This window comes from Scyliorhinus torazame, chromosome 13 (assembly GCF_047496885.1).
Source record: "Scyliorhinus torazame isolate Kashiwa2021f chromosome 13, sScyTor2.1, whole genome shotgun sequence".
NCBI lineage: Eukaryota > Metazoa > Chordata > Chondrichthyes > Carcharhiniformes > Scyliorhinidae > Scyliorhinus > Scyliorhinus torazame.
The window spans coordinates 170,072,667-170,086,307 of record NC_092719.1 but is presented as its reverse complement, the minus strand read 5'-3'; the positions used below and the strand labels follow the sequence as shown (position 1 = coordinate 170,086,307).

Here is a 13,641-nt window from a genome sequence, read left to right as displayed (position 1 = left end):
AAACAGTAAATGGTAACAAATACAAAATCACCCCCCTTAACAATACCAATGATCCCATCCTCCCACCACCCCAAACAACGGCCCACCTGTCAATATATGCATCCAATAAACCAAACCCTCCCACGGTGGAAACAAAAAACACAAGAGAAAAAGAAAAAGGAGTCCGGGACCGCCCATGGTCAACATTGACCTATAGAGTCCACTCCCCCTCCCCCCTACACTCAACGCCATCCAGCCTCTGAAAGAGTACTGTACATGATACCCAAACGTTGTACACCCGCCCCGCAAGTCTTCAGCCCCTCCCGTCCACTGCCTCTTGTAAAACCCTTCCTCCCAACCTCGGTTCCTTCCCCCCAACTTTCCACCCCAGCTAGACCACTCGGACCTGTTCTGCCAGGCTCCGATAGCCGCAGCCCCTCCCCCCACCTCACTCCCGTTCACTGGCCGGCTTAAACCGGCCAGCGTGGAGGCCCCCGCGCCAGCTCCCTTTCCCCCTTGCCCGGCCCTAGGAAAGCCCAGAGATCCCCTTTTAGCACACAAACGCCACATATCCATCTGCACCCCAAAGAGCCCTCATTTCGAGTGAAAGTCCCATCACTTCCCTTGTCCAGATATATACAACATTGGCTCCTTTAGCCCCTACACCCGCGCGCAGTGAAACAAAAAAGAAGAAAATACAGTCATGAGGTTACATCGGCACATGGCCATTTCTCAATTTGTCAGTTCTGCCACAGTCCTTCTGCCTTCGCAAACTCCTCCGCTGCTTCCGCCGTTCCAAAATAAAAGTACCTGAGCTTATAAGTCACCCTCAGCTTCGTTGGATATACAATGCCGCACTGCACCTTGCTAATGTACAGTGCCCTCTTCACCCGGTTGAAGGCAGCCCGCCTCCTCGCCAGCTCCACCGTAAAGTCCTGGTATACATGTATACCAGCTCCAGCCCACTGCACCACCCACTTCTGCTTGGCCCAGCTCAGGACCTTCTCCTTCACACTGTACCTACGGAAGCACAGAGTCACTGCCCTTGGCTGTTCACTCGCCTTTGGTACAGGCCTCCACGACCGATGAGCCCAATCCAGTTCATATCGGGAGGGATCCTCCCCCTCCCCCAATAGCTTTGCTAGCATCGCGGCAAAATACTCAGTCGGCTTCGGTCCTTCAACTCCTTCGGGCAGCCCCACAATCCTGAAATTCTGTCACCTGGATCTGTTTTCCAGGTCTTCCATTTTTCCTCGCAGATCCTTGTTAATGTCCATCACCTTCTGCATCTCCTTCCCCATCGAGGCAAGTTGATCACCGTGCTGCAATAATGTCTCCTCCACTTCCTTCAGCGCCTCCCCTTGCTCTCGCACCTCCGCCACTGCGCTCGCCATCACCGTCATCACCGGGGAAATCGCCTCCTCCACCAGCGCACTCAAAACCTCCCTCATCTCTTTCCTCAACGTCTCCATCCATTTCGCAAGCTGCGCAAATTGCTTTTCGAATTCCGCAGCCATCACCTTAGTTATTCCTTCAGCCGTAAGCACTGCAGCCTCCCCTGGTGCTCCAGCCTCCATTTTCTTTACTGACCCCGTGGTGACCTTTCCACTCCCCAACGGACTTTCAGCCGCTTTTTTCACGGCCGTTGTTTTGCTGGTCTTCGGCATTCTTCTCCTCTGTGCTGTCTCCCGACTTTTACTGCCTTCGCTGGCCCTAGGACCGGGCGTTAACCCCCGACAATGCCGTTCCTGAACGGGAGCCCTCCAACGCGCGGCTGCCTCCCGCCCGCCGTCACCGGAAGTCTCCTTCCATCCCTTCTATTGGGTCCGAAACGTACAGAAGCAGGTCATCCACATAGAGTGAAATCCAGTGCTCCACCCCCCCCCCCCCCCCCCCCCCCCCGGACCAGTCATCTTCAACCCCTCGAGGCTCTCAGAGCAATTGCCAACGGCTCTATAGCCACGCAAACAACAGTGGGGAGAAGGGGCATCCCTGTCTTGTCCCCCGGTGCAGTCTAAAATAGTCCAATGTTGTCCGTACACTTGCCACAGGAGCCTGATACAGCAACCTGACCCAGTCGACAATGCCCCACCCGAATCCGAACTGTCCCAGTATCTCCCACAGATAGTCCCATTCTGTTGGAAAATATTTCTTGACCTAAAAGATGCTACAAGTATGGAACTTTTGAACAAAAAGCAGTGGATGCTAACTTAACTCATTATTTTAAATCGAGATAGATAGCTTTTTGTTAGACACAGTATAAAAGAAAATAGAGCCAAAGGAAATGAATAAAGTACAGACCAGTCTTGCTCTCATTGAATGGGGGAATCGGCTGGCTCAAGGGGCTGAGTGACCTATTCTCATTGCCATGTGCAACACAAGAGGCTTACTCACTACTCATATGGATAGCAAATCTGAGAGTTAGATTTCAGACTTAAATCTGTAACTCCATAAACACTGCAGCAATGTTGTATTGCCCATCCCTTTCCAGTGTTACAACTTTTGTTCCATCATAAATACATTTATGCTTATCGAGGTAAATTATGCTTTGGGAGGTGTTGAGACATCTTCCTCATCCAAGCCCTCGGAATATTTGTTAAGTTGTTTACATGCAGTTGCCACTCTTGGTACTCTGTTCCTCAAGTCTTACCTGCATTAACGTAAGATCCTACATCAGTCATTTTTACAGGCCCTATGAGTTAAGTTGCCCAATTAGTGAATCAGTGTACTAGGTCAGGCTTGTGACAGGAACGTGCCCTGACTTGTTTCATTTTAACTTTTCAACAATCATCTTACCATCTGTCTGGACTGAGTTCAAACACTGGTCCCTAAAGTATAATTACATTACTCTAATGTATTCAACATTGTTCTGACCTACTATACCATCCATTCCCCACTACAAACATTGTTGAAAGATTGAAAGTATAGGATGGATTGTTTTAAGTTCCATTTCCACCGACACAGATGCACAAAAGAATCATCTGACATTTTTTGCCTCCACCAAATGTGACAAGTAACCAGACACCAGACTCCGTACTGCAACCAAGCAGCAAATGTGGCTAGAAATGAGATATTGGGGGTGAAGTCACTTGCACAGTAATACTAATCTTTATTGAATCACTATGGAATCTTATGGCACAGATGGAGCCCATTTGGCCCATTGTGTCCATACTAGATTTATGAAGAACTATCCAATTAATCCCACTCCCTTGCTCATTCTCCACAGCACTGCAAACATTCCCTTTTCAAGTACATGTCTAATTTGATTTTGAAAATTACTATTGAATTTGCTTCCACCAACTTTGCAGTGCATTCCCGATCATAACTCTTCACGTAAACAAAAAATTCTACTCTTTGCCCCTCCTAAATTTGGGTCCTCTGGTAACCAACCCACCTGCCAGCACTTGCATTCTTTAGAAATCCCTTAATATTTGAGGCGCTTTGTCATGTTTATGTAGTCCTTAAAGCTTTAACACATAATTGGGGCAGCACGGTAGCCTTGTGGATAGCACAATTGCTTCACAGCTCCAGGGTCCCAGGTTCGATTCCAGCTTGGGTCACTGTCTGTGCGGAGTCTGCACATCCTCCCCGTGTGTGCGTGGGTTTCCTCCGGGTGCTCCGGTTTCCTCCCACAGTCCAAAGATGTGCAGGTTAGGTGGATTGGCCATGATAAATTGCCCTTAGTGTCCAAGATTGCCCTTAGTGTTGGGTGGGGTTGCTGGGTTATGGGGGTGGGGTGGCGGTGTTGACCTTGGGTGGGGTGCTCTTTCCAAGAGCTGGTGCAGACTCGATGGGCCGAATGGCCTCCTTCTGCACTGTAAATTCTATTCTATTCTATGAAATTGTAGCAGTCTCATAGGTATATTGCTCAGATGTATTATTGGCCAGAGATATTGGGCAGGATTCTCCGCCCCGCCGCACGCCACATTTTTGCCCCGACAGGCCGGCGGGATTCTCCGTTACGCCAGCCGGTCAATGGTGTTTCCCATTGTGGGGCAGCCCAATGCCGTCAGGAAACCCCCGGGGCCAGCATAACAGAGAATCACCCCAGCGGAGAATCCCGGCCCATTTATGGTAATTCTGACAGTGATCACGAGGGTGAAAGCGGGAAAAAGTGAACTGATGAGGCAAGTTGGACATTTGATTCTGATTCAGAAGAAACTTGATGCAATCTTTCTGTAACATCTTGCATTTATAAGTGCCTGTAATAAAGGAAAACATCCTTGTCATTTCACAGCAATGTAATCAGGCAAAGGTCTTCTCAGGCCTTCTAGATTTGTATGTGATCTGGCTGAAAGTTTAAGATAATATTATCAACATTAGAACATTAGTTTGCACATATCATTTGACCGCCAAGGCTGGATACAGCCATTTGATATGTTATTTATACATGTATATTTAAGGCTTTGTTTTCCTATTTGTAATTGTGTGGATTTAACTTAAGTGGCAAGACTTTCCTTTGAAGAAATACTTGGAATAGTCAGTCTATCTTATAATTAAGGTACATGAAGATAGAAGAAATAGGTATGTGTTGGATGTATGTGTTGGACTTAGATCAAAGGATGCCAGACAACAAGCTATGCACTACCTTGTTCTGCAGATAATTTTGTTACAATTATATTCGTTTTTAGACTGGCCTCCCAGAGCGGGCTTTAAACTAGATAGAGGGAGAGAAGATTCTGGAGAGGGGATACTGGTTAGCACTGTTGCTTCACAGCGCCAGGGTCCCAGATTTGATTCCAGGCTTGGGTCACTGTCTGTGCGGAGTCTGCACGTTCTCCCCGTGTCTGTGTGGGTTTCCTCCGGGTGCTCCTGTTTCCTCCCACAAGTCCCAAAAGACATTCTATTAGGTGAATTGGACATTCTGAATTCTCCCTCTGTGTAGGTGAACAGGCGCCGGAATGTGGCGACTATGGGCTTTTCACAGTAACTTCATTGCAGTGTTAATGTAAGCCTATTTGTGACAATAAAGATTATTATTATTATACATGGGCTTACAAAGCAATAGTATATGACAGCATTGCAAGGCAGCTATTTAAGTAATGATACCTAGAGTGTGAAAGGAAGTGACAGAGTGTACAAACATTTAAAAAAACAGTAAATAGGGTCAAAGGGGTAAAATCAAAATGGCAAAAAGTGCAAAATTAATAGTTCTTTACTTAGTACATAGTACTTGGCACAAAAATAAATGAATAAATGGCACAAATTGAGGTTAATGGGTATGATCTTATAGCCATTACAGAGATGTGGCTGCAATGAGATCAAAGCTAGGACTTAAATATTATGGGGTATGGGCCTTTTCATAAGGGCAGGCAGGATGAAATGGGTGGTGGGGTAGCTTTGTTAGCACGAGATTAAATAAATATATTAGGAAGAATAGATCTTGGATCGGAAAATGTAGAATCTAGATGGGAGAGCTAAGAAATAACAAGGGAAAACGACACTGGTGGGTGTAGTCTATAGACCCCCTAAGAGTAGCTTTATTGTATAAGCACAAATCAGGAGATAATCATGGCATGTAAAAAAGGCAGTATGTTAATCATGGGTGACTTTAATCTTCATGTGGATTGGGAAGTTCAAATTGGCAGAGGTAGCCATGAGGAAGAATTCATAGAGTGCATTTGGGACTGTTTCCTTGAACAATATGTTATGAATGCAAACAGGGACCAGGCTATTTTGGATCTGGTAATGGGTAATGAGGCAGGTTTAATAAACAATCTCGGAGTTAAAGATCCTCTTGGAAAGAGTGATCATAGTATGGTAGAATTCAGCTTCCAGTTTGAGAGTGAGAGACTTGGGTCAGAAACAACTGCACTGAACTTAAATAAGGGTAATTACAAAGGCGTGAGGGCAGAGTTGGCTGGAGTTTATCAGAAAAGACAGGTGACCAGCAATGGCACACATTTATGAAAATAGTTCATGACTCACAACAAAGATATATCCCAGTGAGGAGGAAGGATTCTAGGAAAGGGATAAATCAGCCATGGTTTACAAAGAAAGTCAAGGATAGTATTAAACTGAAATAAAAAACATATAATGTGGCAAAGATTAGTGGTAAACCAGAGCATTGGGAAAGTTTTAAACACCAACAAAAGATGACCAAAAAATAATAAAGAGAGAGAAGATAAATATGAGGCTAAACTAGTAAGTAATATAAAAACGGATAGTGAAAGCATCTTTAAATATATAAAAAGGATGAGAGAGGCCAAAGTGAACATAGGCCCCTCAGAGAATGAGACTGGAGAAATAATAATGGAGAACCAGGAAAGGGTAGAGGAGTAAAATAAATACTGTGTCAGCCTTCACGGTAGAAGACACGAATTGCATTCCACAGATACTAAATAATCAAGTAGCAAAGGAGGTGGAGCGGAAATAAATACAATAACTGTCACTAGAGACAAGTACAAGGGAAACTAATGGGTCTAAAGGCTAATAAGTCCCTTGGACCCAATGGGTTGCATCCTAGGATATTAAAGGAAATAGCTACAGAGATAATACATGCACAGGTAGCAATTTTCCAAGAATCCTTAAATTCTGGAAAAGTCCCGAAGATTGGAAAACTGCCAATATAACACCCATATTCGAAAAGAGAGGGAGACAAAAACCAGGTACCTATAGGACAGTTAGCCTAACATCTGCCATTGGGAAAATGTTAAGAGTCCATTATAAAGGATGTGAGTATTTAGAAATACATAATATAATCAAGCAGTGTCAGAATGCTTTCATGAATGGAAAAACATGCCTGTCAAATTTAGCGGAATACTTTGAGGTGGTAATGAGCAGGATAGATGATGGGGAAACAATAGATGTATTATACTTGGATTTCCAAATAGTGTTCAATAGGGTACTGCACAAAAGGCTGCTGAGAGTGGTGTTGGGAGTAGCATATTAATATGGGTTGAGGATTGGCTAACTAATGGAAGACATGGAGTTGGGATAAGAGGGTCATTTTGAGGATGGCAAATTGTAACTAGTGGAGTGCCAAAGGGATCAGTACTAGGGCCACAATTATTTACAATATATATATTAATGATTTGGATGAGGGAAGTGAATGTACGATTGCCAACTTTACGGATGACACAAAAGTATGTGGCAAAGCAAATGGTGAGGATGACACAAAGAATCTACAGAAGGATACAGGCAGGTTAAGTGAACGGGCAAGAACTTGGCAGGTGGAATATAATTAGGAAAGTGTGAAGTTAGTACAGTGGTTAGCACTATTGCTTTACAGGGCCAGGGACCCAGGTTCGATTCCCAGCTTGGGTCACTGTCTGTACAGAGTCTGCACGTTCTCCCCGTGTCTGCGTGGGTTTTCTCTAGGCGCTCCGGTTTCCTCCCACGAAGTTCCGAAAGACGTGCTTGTTAGGTGGATTGGACATTCTGAATTCTCCCTCGGTGTACCTGAACAGGTGCTGGAATGTGGCGACTAGGAGATTTTTACAGTACTTCTTTGCAGTGTTAATGTAAGCCTACTTGTGACACTAATAAAGATTATTATTATTAAGTTATGCATATTGGTTGGAAAAATAAAGGAATTGAGTGTTACTTAAATTGAGAAAGATTGCAGAGAGCTCGAGCTCTGAGGGATTTGGGGCTGCTCGTGCATAAATAACAATAAACTAGCATGCATGTTCAGCAGGTTATAGGGAAGGCAAATGGAATGTTGCCATTTATTTCAAAGGGAATGGAGTACAAAAATAGGAAGTCTTGCTAAAACTATGCAAGGCACCATTTAGACCACACCTGGAATACTGTGAACTGTTTTAGTCACCTTATACAAGGAAAGATATATTGGCATTGGAGGCAGTCCAGAGAAAGTTCACTAGGTTGATCCTAGTTATGGAAGGATTTTCTTCTGAGGAGAGGTTGAGTAGGTTGGCCTGCACTCTGGAGTTTTGAAGAATAAGAAGCGACCTTACTGAGACGTATAAGATTCTCAGGGGGCTTAACAGTGTCAATGCTGAGAGGTTGTTTCTCTTTCTGGGAGAGTCTAGGACCAAAGGGCATAATCTCAGTGTAAAGGGTCACCCACTTAGGATGGAAATGAGCAGGAATTTATTTTCTCAGAGCATAGTGAATGTGAGGAACACTCTACCGATGAGAGCTGTAGAGGCTGGGTCATTAAGGCTGGGATAAACAGACTTTTAATCAGTAAGGAAATGAAGAGTTGTGGGAATAAGGTGGGAAAGTGGAGTTGAGGAATATTATATCAGATCAGTCTTGATCTCATTGAATGGTGGAGCAGCCTCGATGGGCCAAATGGCCTGCTACTGCTCTTACGTTGTATGGTTTTATGGTTCGTTCCCTTCTGTCCCCATGGTCTTTGTTTAAGAGGAGGCATTACTTGTTGAATTGCCGACAGTGTTGGACTTCTATTTGGTGATGAATATATTAATTTTCAGCAACCCTAAAATACATGTACCACCTGACAATAGAGAAATATTGGAGTAAGAACCTTGCTTAAGTTGGTCATATGATCGACCTTGACTTAATACCACACTAACTTTCCAATCAGCATAATTTGTAGAAACACTGCTCCAATTCTTACAACAATCTGTAGAAATTATTCAAAGACAATTCTCTTTGTAGCAGGTTCCCAGACCATTCATTCGACAGTGTTTCTTTAACACATTATCATTACACCATGGGTTTTCTCTAGGCGCTCCGGTTTCCTCCCACGAAGTTCCGAAAGACGTGCTTGTTAGGTGGATTGGACATTCTGAATTCTCCCTCGGTGTACCTGAACAGGTACCTTTCGTTTAGCTACCAGACGATTCCACAAGACATATTTTTCCTAAGTGTTGTCACGATGCAGGCCAGTCTTTAAATGCTGGAATATTTTGGGTGGAATCTTCTGTTCCTGTCTGCAGCGGGAATCATGGCAGTGGAGGCAGTTAATTTGGTGTAAGTCACAAATTCAGTTCTCCGACATTGGGAAAATATTTGGATTTTTTTCTCCTGACTTTCAGGGCGGGTTAAAGGTGGGTTGAATTTCCCAAGGAGCACTTTCGGGAACCCGGTTTGCTTTCTTTAGCACCCTGTAAATGTTCATTAAAAGGTCAATTCGCTGAAATCAGTTTCCCCCTCCAAATTATGTTCCCCACCAGTGGGTAATTAGAACGTTCTGTTTTCCAATTGTATATAAGTAATGCACAGCTGGCCAGCGTCACTTCATCCATGGTCAGTAGATGCTGCCTTGGTCATCCTATTAAACCGTCACTGCTAGATGTTGGATGCCGGTACGACAAGGGTGGGCAGAGGAGGTACGACCAGTGGGGAGGAGTCAGACATAGGCAGGACTGGGGGGACATGGAGAAGGACAAAAGGGGAAGGGTGCAAGGCAGTCGGGGGCATGTTTAAGAGACTATCCAGGGAAGGGTGATAGACTGACTGGGTGCCGTTTAAGTATGGTGCCAGGACCTTTGTCCCATGAGGTAATGGCTGGGAGGGCCATTTCCTGCCCGCCCTGCTGCACAGTTTCACATACCAGTCATCTAGTAGGCCTTGCTGGATTCTTCATCCAATAAAATTAATAGGATGTACTGACATTTGACCTTTATGTTCAAATTTCCAACCTTTCTTCGCACGCAGCAAAATCAGTGTCAGCTTCCAAAAGGGAAATACAGCCATCTTCAGAGAACCGGTATTTTGCTGGTATACTGCAGAGTAAGGACTGAATTTCACTTCATGTGTGCTCCTTCCTGCCCATTCTGGTCAATTTTCCTCTGCTTTGCTCCCAGAATGTACCGCGCTCCTGGAAAAAACAGAAGGAAGGTATGGAGACCCATTATGCTGGGTGTTTCTTCCCATTGTATTCCACACACACATCAGGAGAGTTCTCTGGTGGAGGGGCTGGACATCCAAAGCATGCACAAGCATAACAAGTAAATGAAATGGTAACCAGACAGAATGACAGGACTACTCACCTTGTTTCATTTTGTTGCATCTCCACTTGACGGAGATATAAACAGGATGGTAACCACTGCCCTTGGACTTTAATGTGTGCAGCCCACCTCTTCAGATTGGAGGATGTGAGAAGCAAACTCCTTGACGCCATGAAACACTAAATGCCTTTTATTTCACATGGTCAACACATTACATCCTGGGCTGCAGATCTTCTGGCTGCTGCTTTTTGGAGAGCTGCCAGAAGGCCCCGTAGCAGACAGCTTTTACAGTTCTTGCAAGCCAAAGCCACTTGGGCGTTCCGATGCTAGGGGACCTTCAACTGAAAGCATGGGTTATTTCAGGTTTCGGGGACGGACTCCATGACCACACTTCAGATGTGCTCTCTGGCTTGGGAGTGGGAGAAAGAGGGTGTCATGCCTGGGGCAAAGAACTGGCTGGAGCAAAGGTGAGGTGTCAAGACGCAGTAAGGAACACATGTGAAGTGAAATTCAGTCATGTTAATTTTATTGGCCGGAAAATCCAACGAGACCTGCTAGACGACTGGCACGTGAAGCTTTGCAGCAGGGGCGCACATTTGTAAATTCCTCCCTGCTGTTTGTAAGTAGTCCTCCAGACAGAAAGTTTAAAAGCAGCATCAAAGGCTCTCAGCCTGAATGGTGAGGGGTTTTCTTGTAAAGGGTGTGTAACATGAATTACTTCACTGAGCCAAACATTGCTGAATACTCTTAACACTGGTGAAAGTTGTGCTCACTTCGGCAGCACATATACTAAAATTAGAATGATACAGAGAAGATTAGCATGGCCCCTGCGCAAGGGTGACACTCAAATTCGTGAAGCGTTCCATATTAAAAAAAAGAAAAGAAAAAACACTGGTGAAAGTTTCCAGACTCCAATCAGGTTTCATTCAACAAAACAGGGTGTGGTCCTTACTCTTATAGTATGATCTCTATGCTTCATATAAGCCTTAAGGGAATAGTTGACATCAGGTACTGCAGGTACTGCACAGTGAAAATAAATACAGCTCATATATCATAACTTCAAACCTGATAAAGCCGCCACTGTAACTTGTCCAGATTCTGAGCCAATGTGAACATTACAACTGGAACTGTTATATGTTTTATGTTCAGTAGGTCTTACAAAGAGGTTCGGAGTGTTGTATGGTTGATCATTAAGGACAGAATTTTACTTTTTTGAAACTGAGCGCAGTGGGGGGTGGGTTCCACAGTGCCTTTCTCACTGGTCAGAGTGGCGGGAACTCATGAGCGATTTTGCGCTCGGAAGCTAATTAATTATGTAAAGGCGAGTATCTCTCTGAATCACATAACAGATCGTGAACCAATTCGTCCGCACTGTAGTTATCCAGTGGGGTCAAACGTCCAGGCGCCATATTTAAAAGCCACCTGCGCACACACATTTCTCTCCCTCCAGCTGTCTTGCAGGGGAGCAGTGCAGATGTCGTTGGCACACCAGAAGAAAAAGGCTACCCTGAGGTTTCACCCCGACTCCCTCAAGGTATTGATAAGAGTAGTATGCCAATATTGGGATGTGCTGTACCCAAGGGATGCCTCAAGAAAACCTACCAGCCTCAGCTCTCCGGCCTGGGAGGCTGTAGCAAGTCAGGACAGCCACACCCGCATTACCATCCATTTGATTTGAATTTGAGTTGATTTGATTTATTGTCACATGTACCGAAGTACAGTGAAAAGTATTTTTCTGCGGCCGAGGGATGTACACAGTAAGTACATAGTAGACACAACAATAATCAACAGGGTACATTGACAAATGGTACATCAACAAAACAGTGATTGCTTACAGTGTGGAACAAGGGGCCAAACAAAGTAAATATATGAGCAAGAGCAGCATAGGGCATCGTGAATAGTGTTCTTACAGGGAACAGATCAGTCCGAGGGGGAGCCGTTGAGGAGTCTTGTAACTGTGGGGAAGAAGCTGTTCCTAAGTCTGGATGTGCGAGTCTTCAGACTTCTGTACATTCTGCCTGATGGAAGGGTCTGGAAGAAGGCAATACCTGGGTGGGAGGGGTCTCTGATAATGCTGTCTGCCTTCCTGAGGCAGCGGGAGGTGTAGACAGAATCAATGTGGGATGGCAAGTGTCATAATATACACCAGTATATCATGGTGCAGACACACACTGATGGACACACAGTGGGACCAAACAACATACACAACACCGCAGCCAATCACCCGTGAGAGCACACGCACTATAAAGACAGGGGACATCAGAGTTCCCGCTCATTCGAGTAGCAGCTAGCTAGGAGCACAGAGCTCACAGCCTGCAACACAGACATTCACCATGTGCTGAGTGCATCAACTGGTTAGGACAAGGCAAAGGTCTTTAGTTAAAGCTGGTATCATATTTACCCACAGTTCAAGTATGTTTAAATAGTTAACTTTTTAATAAAATAGTGTTGCACTACTTCAAGTGTTGGTGACCTGTATGTGATCCAGAACACCCAACACATCATGGTACCAGTTGCACTACTTCAAGTGTTGGTGACCTGTATGTGATCCAGAACACCCAACACATCATGATACCTGGAGTGGTTGCATACTAGCACTTCTTAGACCGACCTGCAAGTGATCTGCCTTCCGCCAGCATTCCGTCATCCTGCAACATGGACAACATCAGCCCGCTGCCGTCGCTCCGCATCGCCCGCAACGCCGGGACCAACTGGAAGATTTTCAAACAGCGCTTCCAGCTCTACCTCGAAGCCACGGACAGGGCGGGCGCCTCGGACACCAGAAAGATTGCTCTTCTCCTCTCCACGACCGGGGACCATGCCATCCATATTTTCAACTCTCTCACCTTTGCAGATGACGAAGACAAGACGAAGTTCAAGACGGTTCTCCTCAAATTTGACACTCACTGCAACATAGAGGTGAATGAAAGTTTCGAACGCTACGTGTTCCAGCAGCGTTTGCAAGGTAAGGACGAACCTTTCCAATGCTTTTTAACGCACCTCCGCATCCTTGCGCAATCGTGCAGCTACGGGCCCACCTCCGACTCCATGATACGCGACCAGATCGTTTTCGGTGTTCAGTCGGACCCCCTACGTCAGCAGCTCCTCAAAGTAAAGCAATTCACCCTAGCGACCGTCATCGAGACCTGTGTCCTACATGAAAATACCACCAGTCGGTACTCCCATATACAAGCGGCTGAAACGGCGCGGCAAGGTCCCCACGAGGCAGAACGGGTCCAAGTGATTGAACACCTCCAGGGCCTCAGCCTGGATGAGGGCGGCCATTTCGCGCGCTTTTCGCGAACTCCCGCGTTTGTATGCACCAAACGAGGGGACGGCGACGTGGAGGAACGTAATGCGCAGGCGCACACCTTGCAGGACCGCACTGCGCATTCGCGGTGGCGCAGCGAACGTGCTGACGCCAAGACATGCGGCAACTGTGGCTCCACCCATTTAAAGCGGCAATGCCCCGCAAAATCTCGACAATGCCTATGATGTGGAAGACTTGGCCACAATGCTGTCTGCTGTCGAGCAGCTCAGCCTTCCAATTCATATCGTTTCAGCCAGCCTCGCAGGAATGTTCGGGCAATTCAACCCACGGTCACCGAGTCCGATGCCGACCTCCCACACAGCAGTGACACCGAGGACCCGAAGGCACCTTTTCGAGTCGGTGTCGTAATGAAAAACAGGCTGTCACCGAAGCAAAGACACCAGCCGCTGTCGGTATACAGCATCGATCCAGACGATGAGTGGTGTGCCACCCTGACGGTCAACCGGT

The 13,641-nt window shown here is 45.8% G+C and overlaps 1 protein-coding gene and 1 non-coding gene across 2 annotated transcripts in view; both read left to right on the top strand.

The window, feature by feature from the left end:
• The window catches only part of flnba (filamin B a), a 218,688-nt gene that overhangs the window by 42,995 nt on the left and 162,052 nt on the right, over positions 1 to 13,641 (top strand). The window lies entirely within an intron of this gene.
• Positions 10,629 to 10,735, top strand: LOC140388669 (U6 spliceosomal RNA). Its single transcript, XR_011934241.1, has one exon. It is a non-coding gene; the product is annotated as a U6 spliceosomal RNA (small nuclear RNA).